Below are 13687 nucleotides of genomic sequence, written 5' to 3'. Positions count from 1 at the left end.
GCTCAGAGCATTTCCAGGGGCAAACCCTTTGTACGCAAACTCCTTGCAAGGGTCAGACCGAATAGATTAACACCTTGATGAAAATGCACAATGTGCCTTTCCAACACAACCCTCTCCTATTGCGTATTCTCGACAACATCACATCTTGCACTCTGCAATTCCTTCACGAACTAGCAGCAGCCATTTCTCCTTGTAACCATTGCCCTTATCAGACACTGACAAACTTTACTTGGAAACAGCCTCAGCTTCCCTGTGCGTTCCCTGCTCACACAGTCAAAAAGCGACACCTCCGTTTTTCCTTCGAGGAACGGTGCTGCTTCGAGGAACTTTTTCTGCAAACCAAAATTCAGTCAAAGTTTTTGTTAAAAATTCACATCGTCTTGTCGCAATGACGTAGGCTGGAAAGCAGCAACTGGGGACAGCGACTGCTAGAGAGAAGAGGAATATCTGTAGCACAACCAAAACAGTGTGTTGTGAAGATCTACGTTACTGGAAAGACCTTGGGATGAGATTGCACTACGACTTTTACAGCTAAATCTGAAGATTGCAAGTGCAGGCTCCTCAAGGTTTATATACACTGTAATAGAGAGATCTGGTTGCACAGTTCCGCTACCACAACAGTGACTAAGTCATATTTATTTTAGATGAGCCCTAAACCCAAGCTCCCTAAAATAATTTTAAGCCTTTCAAGAAATAGTATCAGAAAACAATTAGCTAACATGGATATACATGCAGAGATACCTAAAGGAAAATTAACGTGGCACTGAGAGAAGGGGAGGAGAAAAGAGATAAAATAATCAGATGGATTTCTTTAAAAAGGCTATTCTGCCTCTCTTTTCAGGAAAAGAGATGAAAACTGGTAATGTCAGAGACTTTTATGGGAATCACCTGGATTGATGGGTCCCATCTCCTGCAAGTCAGAGGGCACGGAGAAGCAGGTGTACAGTTTAAGTGAGTCCCTGGCAGGATCTATTTCACAAAGCAGACTACAAAACTCTTCCCAAAACAGCCTAAACTCAAGGTCTCTAGGAAAAGGTTAAAACCAGACAGGTGTCCTGGAAGAGAGGAGGAGGAAGAGCGCACCTACAGAAACCTGTGCCAGCAGGGACAGTGTCCTCGTTGATGAAGAGGACACGGCTCCTTGCAGGACAGGAGGAGGTAAGAGAAACCCAAACCCACCTGGGAAGAAAACACCCTCCCGATGGCAAATCTGGCAATTTGCTTAATCCCCAGCACCCGAGGACGGCATGCCAGTCATCACATGAGACTTTACCACCACTATTAACCAGCACCTTACCAGTATACTCTGTGACCAGCCCTTAAGTTTGCTAGATTTATTGAAATCGCACCTCCACCAATTGATTCCACTAGATGAGAATAAATCAGCTGGATGTTTCAAAACATCCAGGCTGTTTCAAGGATAACATATCACTTCTGCAGCTATTCCCAAAATCCCCACTTCTGCTTCTCCACCATTAACAGGAACCGATCAACATGAACAGCAAACAGCTTCAGTTCAATTCGACTATACCTTTTATTTGAAAGAAGGAAGAGGAAGTAAGGATTACACAGTAAATTTTAAGTGTTATGGAAGGTTCTGTTTTTTATTACAAGGAATGGCATAGCTTGGGGCGGAGCGCCCGGGATTTAAGCAGCAAATACTCAATTGTAAGTGCTATTGCTGTAACAGATTAACTACTACGATCAATTCCAAAGGCAGTTTAGTATACCATATAAAACACAGTAAACTCCTCGGACTGCAGGCCATTACATTGGTCACCCTGAAGTCTTGTCAAAAATTCCCCCATGCAGCTCCACTGCCCTCTGAGCACACTGACAACAGGAAAAAACCCAAAACCTCCTGAGTTCACAACCTATTTACGCTAGCCTGGTAAACATCGTGTACGCTTGTGATACCACCTGTGTGCTTTCCATGGGGAAAAGGGTCAAAAAAGCTCTCTTGCCATCTTCTAAACCCTTCCTCCCTCCAAAGAGGAGAGCAGCAAGACCAAGATGACAAACCTGGTTTAACTCAGCCAGTGTCCTTTCCAGCAGGGACATGTAGGACACCGTCACATACAGGCCATCCCCTTGCAAAGGGCTGGGGATGCTGCAGCAATCACCTGCTTGCTTGCTTTTGCCGCTGCAGGGAAAAGTTACAGAAGAGGAAAAAAAAAACTCACAAAGTTCCAGTTTAAGACTTGGGAAATGAATTACTTTATGCTGATTTTTCCAGATGTGCGGTCCAGCCCGGAATAAACCTGAGCAGCTGCAGAAGCCATGCCCGACTCACCAGGGCATGAACAGGCAACCGGGGCGGCAGCCAAAACAGGTTCGATGCACAAGCACACAGAGAACACCGACACGGTACATGAAGACAAAACCACAATTAAAAAAAAAAAGCACACTTTGCTTGCTGTTTGTAATGTACACTTCCACTTTTCCCCACATCACATTCAGAGTTATCCGTATCACCTCCTCTCCCGTTCATGATTTATAACTTCCTCATACAAACTCCAAGTAATTCCTTAACAGAGAAGTAGTTCTGCTTACTTTTTGCTGTTTAGCACAACTCGGTGGTTTGAAGTTAAAAGACCTGAAGTTAAAATCACATCCCAACGTTTTGCTAGAATAATCAGCAGTACTGGTGAGCACCGGCAGCAGATACGGGTTCGGCACAGACCATCTGCAGACGGGCTCAAATCCCACTGCAGCCGCACACTAACCCATCCAGCCATGCGATACTCGCTCTTTTTGGTAGCCAAAAACAAAGATCAACAACCCTCTTCCCCAGCATGATCTGGAAACTTTTACAGTAAGGAGGGGGGGGGGGGGGGAAGGACAAGGTTACAGAGGAGGAAACAGGGAGGTTAAGACACATTCGATGCCCCTCAGTGAAAAGCTAGTTGATCAAAGACTGACTCTGAACAGTCACTCGCAACCAGCACAGACCCGAGGCACACACCAGCCAGGCCTCCGGCAAGTGCAGCCCATGCAGTCACCTTGGATCATCCACACCCCCCCTCCCCACGATGCCTAGAAATTAATTTCTCACAGCAGGATGTAAAAAGTTTCAATGAGAAGTCACTGTTTCAACTGAGCTGATTTTCTTGTTATGCTGTAAGCGGGGGGTTTTCCTACATACTCATTGATCATGAAGCCAGAAGAGAGATGTCCTGGAAAAAGTCATTACAATTTACATATATATGTGTGTGTGTCTGTGCACTACTGTGTGCATGTGTATAAAAGTGCATACACACGCACACACAGCGAAGTTCATGACCTTATCACATAGATATTTAGACAGATAAACTTTAGAAAGCTAAAGTAAGAACTAGATTTTTTTAAAGACTAAATTAATGCAACAGCAGTAGGACAAGAACACTGGTTATTTTGCAGGTTGAAAAAAAAAAATCATCCCGCACCTGAATTCAACCGGGCAACCAAAAATCCATCCTTTCCCTGATGAAGGCAACAAAAAGCGGGAGAGCAGCCAGAGGTGGGTTGATCATTTTGCTATCTCAGCCATTATTTCCATACCAAGAGACCTAAAAAGAAGAAGAACTACAAGTGCTGAAGCCCCCCTTCAGCAGAGGGGACAAGAGGAGGGTCCCTGCTCCGCAGCCCACTTGCTGCTCCCAGCGGGAAGAGGCTCCCAGCCCCTGGCTGGCTGAGCACTGCAGCCCACCAAGGGTTAAGCCCTGCCATTTTGGTGCCATTCACTGATATGTCCATTAAGGGTGTTACATAACAAAATGGCAGCCCTTAACCCTTCCCTCGCCAGGCTCCCACGCTGCTCAGCTGCATGTGCTCACGCCAGCCGGCCACCACAGCACCTCCCGGCTGCTCAGTCCTGCCTCCCTTTTTTACTAGTAGTATTATTATTATTTCCCCCTTCTTTAAGCATTCAGGGAAAAATAAATGAGCTTGCTTAGGACTGTTAAGTACTTGCAATTAAAAGGAGACGGAGCCCACAGAAGTTTCCTCTGTGCCACGGGTGTCGGGCATCTGGAGGCAGCAGAGGAAAGTTCTCCGCTGGCCAGGGGACAGCAGCGGAGGGGTCCACCAGCAGGAAAGCATCATTTCAGGGAGACCAGCCCAATGAACTGCTGAAGGAAAACAGCCAAAATGTGGGGTACCAGAATCCTACACTGTCCTGAAAACAGCCAGGACATCCCCCCAGCTGCTCCTGGCACCCGGCTTCAGAGGGGAGCACCTGCAGCAGCTCCTTCTGCACCTCGAGCCTTGCAGAAGCTGCTTTTATTTCCATCCGAGTGACCGGGCACTAAGATGCACACCGTGCCCACGTCACAACTGCTCGCAGTCATTATAGTGCAGTAGGAAGCAATTCAGCCTGGCTTTCACTAAATATTTACTACCATGAACAGATAAACATTCATAGAAAGGCTCTGAAGTTGAACTCTGAGCACCACAAACATGAAGTTCTCTATTTGGCCAGAAACAGGCCTTTGGTAGCTGAAGTCCCACTGCACTAGGAGTCACCCTTCTGCTTTCCGTGCTATTTGTATCAACCCAACTTAATACAAAACAAAAACAAACAAAATCACTATTATGGCTGAGTTTGGCTCCATTTATTAAAGAAGCGTGGAGTCTAACCACTATCTAAGTGCTCTGTATAACAAAGGGGGAAGCATTCATGATCCTTAACAGAGAGCTCCATGTGCCACATAGATTATATTAAACACGTAGCTGTGTCAATGGAAAAATAGCTGTTGCCTGTAGAAATCAATCTAGTAATCTGCTAAAATTTTCCAAGAACTTCAGAGAAGCCTTCACTATCAAGGTGATCTTAGATAAAACAATTATAATAAAGCAATTAAGAAAAAATGCATAAACCCCCACATTTTTCTCCTAAATACCTTTTACTAGTGTTGCTATTCTTTACTCGGAGTATTCAGCCTAAAAAAAAAACCCCTTGCTTCTCAGTCCTGCCACAATGACACAGATTCCCTGGTTCGCTCTGCAAAGCAGTGCCAGTTTTTCGCATGCTCTGTGATTGTGATTCATAGCTGTAGTTTTCAGGAATGAACTGCATGGTTCAGTATGGAGTTGGTTCGTTGTCACCCCTGAGCTTGCCGGGAGAATTCAACCATCCTCACACAAGGCAACCGTAGAAGAAGGAAATCAAAGTGATTTTGTTAAAAGACGCCAGCTATTATCAGAAGCGTGTGGTCTGACCCCACCTCGGTGAGACAGACTCTGCCTTTCTTCAAGGTATGGATTCTCTAGGCACATCGATCCTCACGGATATTAACTAATCATTAAAAACTGTTTATCCAGTGTTTATTTTGACTCAAAAATAAAACCTTCCACTTAAAGGACTACAACTTGATTTAAACTTTTATTTGATGGGAACAGATTTAAATATTAAGTAACGGCACTGTAGATTGCAATCAGATCCTCTCCCCTTCTTCCACCCCCCCTCCCCATTTAATGTATGCTTCTTATTAGAGGAGGGATCTAGGTTGGTTCATTTATTTTAATGCAAGAGCAGCAAAATTAGCATCTTTAAATACTCAGTCACAACAACAATCAGCTTTTCCAGCACCACATGCTGTGCATATTATAATACAGGCAATTCCTTGGTTTTTCTGCATTTTAAAAACTTAAGAGCAGGGAGGCTCTCTGTGCACACAGACCATCCACACTGGCTTCAGCATCACTCCTCTCCAAGAAGTGCCGCACCGTGGATTCACGTTCAACCCAATATAAATTATTTAATACAGCCTCAGTACGATCATGGAGGGAATTGGTGTAAGTTGGATACAAAGGACAAGGCACCAAGATCTAAACAACTAAGGAATTTTCTTATTTACCAACCAATATTCTAAGTCTTCTAAAGAGAACTTTAAAATTCTATTAATTCTAAGGCCCACTGCTTTGGGTTTAAAGAGGTGTTTTTAGAGGATACTACTAACAGCCACTACATGAAGGATTTGTTTGACCTGAATTCTCCCCCAAGTTTTATGGATCTATTTTTGTCTAGAAACTACTGGGCAGGAAGTCTGCTAATGACTATGTCTGGGCTTTGTATTACCAAAAAAAATCAGAGAGATTCCTCCTTGCAGGACAGCTGTTAAATACCAGTTTCGATTATGGTTCAAAATGCAGTATTTGGGTAACAAGTTGAATTGGCAAAATAAGATAGTATTTACACACATTGCTCTACAACGGCACAGAGCTATGGTGGTAACTCACTGAACAAGAGAGCAGATTAAGAAATTTCCATGACTACGGTCAAGACATCTAAGTGTGATACTCTCTGCTACTCTCACTGTTACTCCTACTCCTTCACCTCTGACTGATGTTATTAAGAAAGGTGTTTTTATGATTTCATTTAGCCTGTTGGTCTCATGAAAGATGGCACTACTTTGCAAGATTTGGGAACTCAAGTAATAAATAGCCAAAAAATAATCACTGGTGCTCATGGCTTGCACAATGTTAGTTCTGAAGCTGACTCTGGTAAAACATAGTAAATCAAATGAGTAAATCGATGAGCAGAGACATCAACACCAAGACCAGGAAAAATGAGATTGGAAGAAAAGCAAAGACCAGAAATGCTTAACATTGATCACCAGAGCCTCGGCAATATATGTTTTGGAAAGAAAAAAAAACAAAACCAAAAACCACAACAACCCATAAAACAAAAAAACCCACCACCAACAAAAAAACAACAAAACACAACACTATTTTATAAATAACTATTTAAGGATTTATCCAATTGACAATACAGTGGGACAGGTGAGCACCACCACACACAGGACAGCTGATCAAGAGAGCTTTACTTTAGCTACGCCACTGAGCATTGCCAGAGCTACAAGGTATCTGCAGAAATTTCACTTCCATTCACAATTTTTCTTCTGGGAATTGCACAAACGATCAAAACATACAGAAAGTCTCAAGGGAGGAATTTCTTTGTGCTTGCTTTTGCTTCTCCTCTTGTTCAAGATGGACAATATTGTGCAGCTGTTGTGAATGCCCAGTTAAAAGGAAGTGAAACTTCTTTCTCCCTTAGTAAACTAGGGAGATTTACCTACTTCAGAGTGTGGAGTAAAGTGCTAAGTGAAAGGCCACTTTTAGTTGGAACCGAATTCTGATCCGAGTTTAATCTCAGAGCTCCTCTACAGCTCTTCCTTGTCCTCCTGGACAAGGCAGAAGCTGAGGTGCAAAAGAGCAGAAGACAATTCCACCCTCCCAGCCCACCTCCCCATTTTCAGTACTGAACAGGGAGAGAGGGGGTATTTGTCCAAGACTAGAGACTTGTCCTCCATCTTATTCGCAACTCCTACCTGTCAGTGAAGTTCATGGGTTCCAGGTGGGATCCTGACCAGGCCGAGTGGCTGAAAGTGACTGCAGCAAGGATCCTGAGGGAAGAGACAAGCCAGTTAGCATACCTGGTGACATGCCTACCACCTTCACCCAAAACATGCTCGCTGATGAGACAGTCGTCCTTAAACATTGGTACCCGTGTGAAAGATGAGAAGACTGCATTCTATTATTTTAAGGAAAGGAACTGCAAGTCAGGCTTGTGTTCAAATGCTTTCAGATTAAAAACAAAAGCACACGCAAAAATATTTTCAAGTTACTGCTTTTCTTACTCCATATTTCTTTAGTCTTTGCTTCTTAGGTTAACACTCTAGAAGGAAACCAACTGGCTCTTGATATCCCTGGTTTGACCCAAACACCTGCTGGAACCAGCATTCCCATTGCTAACTGATAGTTTCCCTCAAGGAGGAAGAGACCTGCAAGACCTGCACTTGTCCTGATGGCCGGTACCACAGGAGCTTGCTCCAGGCAAGTCTTAAAGCAGTTGCTGTGCCACCTCCCTGTTTTACTTTGTGGACAAAAGCAGCACGGGTCCACATGTGCATGCAGGAGAACACCACTTGAAGACACATCTTCAGAAAGAAACTTGTCATTTTTAATTTGTCCTACAAGCCAGCAGGCCCCCAGACGAGCATTTTAATCGCTAGTAAGGCAATATTTGTCCAATGCTACCTACATGAAGGTAATACTACTTAATACTTAAGTGGCAGGAACATTGAGAGATGCAAACAGAGTCATCTTTGGATGTGACACCACGGTCACACATGTGCTCACACGTGGGCTCAGTTCAGCAATTTAGTGAGAATCTGGTATTTTCACTTAAGGGACATCAGAGCAAGTTTTAATGCCAAGCTGGACGCCCTGGCTCAATACAGTCAGAGGTTTTGGTGGGGTACCACCACCACCCACAACCCATAACACGGATGAAGTCAGTTGTCCTGCTGTTCCTGGTCATACTGGGGACCACATCACCGTTCCCTGCAGAAGCTTCCATGAAGTTGCATGTAAAGCAGAGAAAGGAGGGGAAAACGACTTCTCTAAGAAGTTTTTGTCCTGTAGGACAGCCTATAAAAATAATTCTAAACGAACATGCTCATGTGTTTATCTGCTTCTTACTCCAGAAAAAGTTCTGCTGGCCCATACTCACTTATGCTTTACAAAAATCTTTTTATGAGCCTGTACATACAGCGTATGATATCCAAACCTTCCCTCTCTATGAAAACACTGAGGGAAGAAACCCACAGCCAGTGTACACTGGTCAGTTAGAAAAATCAACGGGTTTTGCTATACTACTGGATCGGCAGTTACCTGTGCCAGCAGCACAAGCCGAGCCAAACACCCCTTATCACAGCCTGCTTTTACCCAGCACAAAGCAAATAATCAGTCAACAGCCACAATTTTAGCAGCGGGTCTTGCACAGCACTGTGCATGCTGACACGACGCCGGTGTCAGCTCTCGGGGCAGACGGCAGCAGCGCTGGGTTGTAGGTGGAGCACAGTAATTGATGCACAGTGGCTGCCAAGACGACTCCTTGGAAGCTCGGCCTCTTATTTCTGCTAAGCCACCAAGAACTGAGTCATTTCCCTCCTCAAAAAGTTGCAGAGCTATTTTCTTTTGTCCAGAAGGCAGGACAACAGCTCACCGACTTCTAGTCCTCCTCTCTGGATAGGAGAAATGGGCTGTGAAGGGTCACCCCTCTGACACCCACCCGAGGGTCAAACTGTTCCCCCTTGACTGAACCCCAGCAAGCTCAGAGGTCACCTTGTCCCAAAAGCTGGGAGATTGTGCCCAGTACATCTTCTCTGGTTTACTATTTTAAGCACCCCAAAAGGTTCCAATAGGTTAAAAAAATTACTCCAGAAGTGCAGATATAGAAACTTAATGAATGGATATGCAACTGTATTCCGGTCCCTGATTAGCTATCTAGAGGGCAGGTCTTGCTAATTATAGCTCATCCTATTAGTTCAATGCTTTTCTAATTAGAAGCCCATTGAAAACCATTGCAATAGCTACTTCAGGGCCTTCAACAGTGCTATAAAACCCAACAGATACGGTAGTACTCCCATGCTGCTCCTTGTGCACCTGGCTCGGACACGAACAAACACTTCTTCATCACCGAAGACAACAAAAAGCAATACACACAACACACACGGCATACCGGGTCGTGACAAGCGCTACGGCACAGCCACGGTAATTGGTAGTTACGACACTGTTGCAGCGAGCAGGAAGCCACAAGTTGTAACACTGGGGGGGGGGGGGGGGAGGGAGGAGGAATTATTCTGCTTGGTAGAGATAAAGATAATCGCTGAACGGGACTGGTAAAGGTCGCAGCGGGAGGGGAGGATTCTCCAGGCATCAGCTCTGCATCGGCTCCATCCGAAGTCAGCTCAGCTCTGCCAGGAGGACGGCACACCAGGCACCTCCAGCGCAGAGGGAGCCTGCGCCGTGCAAAAAGTTTTCCCTGACAAAGAGGAATACGGTTACACGAATGAGCTCGGCAGCAACCTCGCGTCAGAGTGCTCCCCGTGTTTTGGAGGAGTTCAGCAGAGATCGTTCCTTCCAACGTGCTCTGGATGTGGGAAGCCTAAGCTACCGAATCGTATTTCTGAGGCTCTGGCCAGCCTCCATTTTTAATGAACTGTAGCATTAAACTCCCATAGTGCTCGTGTCATGGGACTAAAATAGTTTTCATCTTGCAAGGACACCAGAAGAGCAGTTTAACCGCTTCACTGCCACAGGATGCTGGCAGCGCGGGACCAGGGCCACCTCTCGCGCTGACCCACATTCAGCGCGTGGAAGTTTCCACTGAAACCCAACAGACCGCTGGCAACAAGCTGCCCGGGGAGGCAGCAGGCACCATGGCCCCAGATCCCTCTCTGGCTCCCACGCTCCGTCCCTCTGCAGCCGGCTCCATCTGTGGCTTAGCCTTCTCCTGCATCTCCAAGATGGAAAGTTTGCTTTCGCAGTGCACGCCGCTAAGGAAAAAAGGCTAACATGCTTATAAAGATGTTTCAAAGGATTCACTTTTAAAGCATCTGTTCAGGGAACCTTGTAGAAAGCAGGCAATTAAACAGTTAATGCTCGGAAGCGAAACTCTGTCCAGGCAGCAGCTCTAAGTTTTGACAGCACTTCCATCAGAAGAAGTCACTGCAGAAGAAGAGGAGTGCACGGCTGGACACCCGAGCCACAGGTACGGAGTCCTTTGGTGCAATGCTGCTGTCGTCCAAGGGTAGCGGCGTGGGCTCTGCCACCAGCCGGGGACACCGCACACTGCCTGTCTCGTAGGTCCTGCATCGGCTCCTTCACCATTCAAGAAAACCAAGTCTTTAGTATCCTATCACTCTGCAGTTCTTTCAAAGGTTTGATGTTTCATTTAAAGAGAATTGTGCCTCTCATTCCAATATAGCAACTTTAAAAAACCATAAGTGAAATGTTCATGAAATTAAGCAGGCACTGGACTGAAGAGTACCTCTTGCTAACTTGCCAGAAGAGAAATCAGATCTATTTGCTCAGAGCCTACTTTGTCACTCATGAAGGTTTTTTCCTCTATGAAATGATGATGAAAGGTGTAGCTCAGAATACTAGGGACAGCATTTTTTGCAACGTTACTGAATCCCGTCAACCACTGTCTAGAAAAATTATGATCCAGTAAAATTCAAGAGAGATTTAGCCCGCAAAACAGGGTTTTAAAACCATTACATTTTCAGAATAAGACAGCCTACGGATTCTCTAAGAAGATTAAGGCATGGAAACTATGACACAGGTACCACAGTTTAGCATTACTGCTGTACATACCTCCTCAAACAACGGAGATAAGAAAACTTCTGTACTTTTTGGAAGGCCGAGTGAACTGGTCAACAGAAAAAAGGAGTCACATTTCAATTTAAATATTGACAGACAAGGGGCTAGCTTCTGTCTCACATGTTCAGGCTTTACTTCCATAAACATTTTTGAATACAAGAGTAAGGTCTTCAAAGACTATACTTGTCTAGAAGGAGAACTCAAATCAGGTTTTTTAAGCACCTAAGTATCAGTCAAAAGCATTTCTGTACGCTCCAAAAACACAGATTCCTCCCTGCACACATCTCAACAAGAATTCTAGGAAGAGCAATCGGATAGAAATAAGAGTCATGGTGCATGTTTCCATACAGCGTAAGCAACCATCATGGAGTGGAAAAGCACTTCTCCAGCTTTTTACGAATGTGCCGATCCATTCTGTACCTGGCATATGCTGGTATTTCTCCAAACATTCAAGCATTGCTTTTTAACTTCCGTGTGCCTAAAGATTCAGGTGAAAGCTCCTAAACACCCTGCATACCCACTCTTTAGTTTTAGCCTCTCTACAGTGAAGTGCCACCTTGTAGGAAGATAAAAAGCTCCTTTCAGATGCTCATTAATCCCACTGCTACCCGTTTATTGTGTACAAGTCAGATTGCAAATAAAACCTGTTACAAATTAAGAGTCTCTCCCACTCACTCCTGAATTCCTGCGCCAGAGATAAAACATACAACTCCCCTCCCGGGCCATCAATAGCATTTATAATTACACCCTTCAGATCAATGCCTGCGTTCACAGGGCAGGGAAACCAGGGGCTGCGGTAACCCTTTAGTTAAACCGGTCCATAGACGGGGATCACACGCTGCGCCAGCCGGCGAGGGCATCGTTTGAGACAGCAGCAGAAAGTCAGATATAGAAAAACTACTTACTGGCAACAGCTGTTTTTTAAGCATGTCACCCCAGCACATCCTTCCTTTGGAGAACACTTATTTTCCAGCATTTGTTCTCTACTGGATACCAAGTGGCTACCAAGGGCTGCCAAATCATATGGAAGTGCGTGCAGACTTTCAAGGAGAAACCCTGCCTTTACTTCTGGCTCTGGCAGAGTATGATCTACTAATCACGCTAGCTGCACCGCACTCCATACAGATCTTGACACTAATTCAGCAGAACTAGAGTTCAGCTTTACTCTGCCCTCTCAAATCCTGCCACTCACATACACCAGCGTGCAGGGAAACAGGAGATCTCAGAGTAAATTTTCTGCAGAAAATCCAGGCTGAACCTTTTGAAACACACTGGTACAATCTAATCTCTTGCAATCAAAAGTTACTGTTTTGAGACCAAAGTGCAAGTGCGTTTTGACTTCTCTCATTCCTTAGTCTGGAATATCTCAGCGGTAATTACATTACCAAGCTCCTTCCTTCCTCCCCTCACCAATCTACCCATGCTTTTACTGAGATTAGCCAGAATTCAGTCAAGTGTGGATACCTGGAAGATGCAAAGATAAAGAGGTTCCAATAACACAGTTCAGAAAGAAAAATCAACACTAACTGCAATTTTTTTTTTTTCCTTCCAGGAAGCCTTGCTATTCAAGACCTTGGAAATCTGGCTTTCTGTAACCAGAGCCTGGAGTACCCAGTTACTGCTCTCCTGGTCAGCAGTTCACAACACCGAAGTGCCCACAGCAAATGCAACAGAGTTTACAGATGCTACGTGGAAAACGCAACACTGGCTAGCCCTGCGCCGAGTCCCAAGTCAGCACAAAATGGAGTGCATTTCTCTGCAGGTTGATTCAGAAGATCAGGCAGGCTCAAAATACCCAGATCACGATTTGGTTGGCTACTCATGAATAGAAACACCCATGATTGTCTAGGGTTGCACCACTACGGACTCTAGCAGACACAAGCATGCAGCTTGCTTTTCACTCATAATACAATTTATGTCTTCAAATGGGGGCGGAGGGGGGGCAGGCTCCCCAGCAAATCTCTGAAAAACCAGTTATTCCTCAAAAGTCCACAGGAAACCGCTCCAAGACACTTCCGTTTCATAAAAGAGCAATATGTTGTAAAATGAGCTACAAAAGCTGATTATTTCTAGATAAAGTTAATCTTAGAGCAACCCTTCGGGTAGACCAGTTTTGTTTTGCTTTGGTTTTGAGCGCTGTATTCCCCTGTACAGAAGCATCTAAGCAACGTCATGTTCTCACTCAAAGGAACAAAGAGGCATGATAAGGAATTAGGAAAGTCCATGAGTGAAACAGAAAGAAAATATTATTTTTGCCATTAGTTTTACAATTATTAGTTTAAACTGTGAAATGGGAGTTAAGTCAGAGAAAGGATGAAACCACTGATTAAGAGGTTGCATTGGAGCCAGGTCCAAACAGTTTTATACATCTGTTTCACATCTATCCAAGTTAATCTTTGTAATTACTGTATGGGTAGACCTGACTCATTAAATCAAAATCTTTGCAAGAGGCTGACTTGCAGGAACAACAAAAAACACCCTGCATGTCAGAGACAGCAGCCAAGCAGCAGACATGAACAAAGCAGCGCCCGTTTCAAGA

General features: G+C 44.7%; 1 protein-coding gene across 5 annotated transcripts in view; it reads right to left on the bottom strand.

Annotated features, from left to right (window-relative positions):
- The window catches only part of GATAD2A (GATA zinc finger domain containing 2A), a 64663-nt gene that overhangs the window by 24512 nt on the left and 26464 nt on the right, over positions 1 to 13687 (bottom strand). For all 5 annotated transcript variants that reach the window (XM_072845692.1, XM_072845694.1, XM_072845691.1 and 2 more), the window contains exon 2: positions 7311 to 7385. The gene's annotated coding sequence lies outside the window, so the exon portion shown is untranslated. The remainder of the gene's footprint in view (positions 1 to 7310; positions 7386 to 13687) is intronic.

The sequence above is a fragment of the Ciconia boyciana genome, chromosome 24, assembly GCF_034638445.1.
Source record: "Ciconia boyciana chromosome 24, ASM3463844v1, whole genome shotgun sequence".
In the NCBI taxonomy this organism is placed as follows: Eukaryota; Metazoa; Chordata; class Aves; order Ciconiiformes; family Ciconiidae; genus Ciconia; species Ciconia boyciana.
Note: the sequence above shows the minus strand (reverse complement) of the source record. Positions and strands in the feature narration are given on the sequence as shown.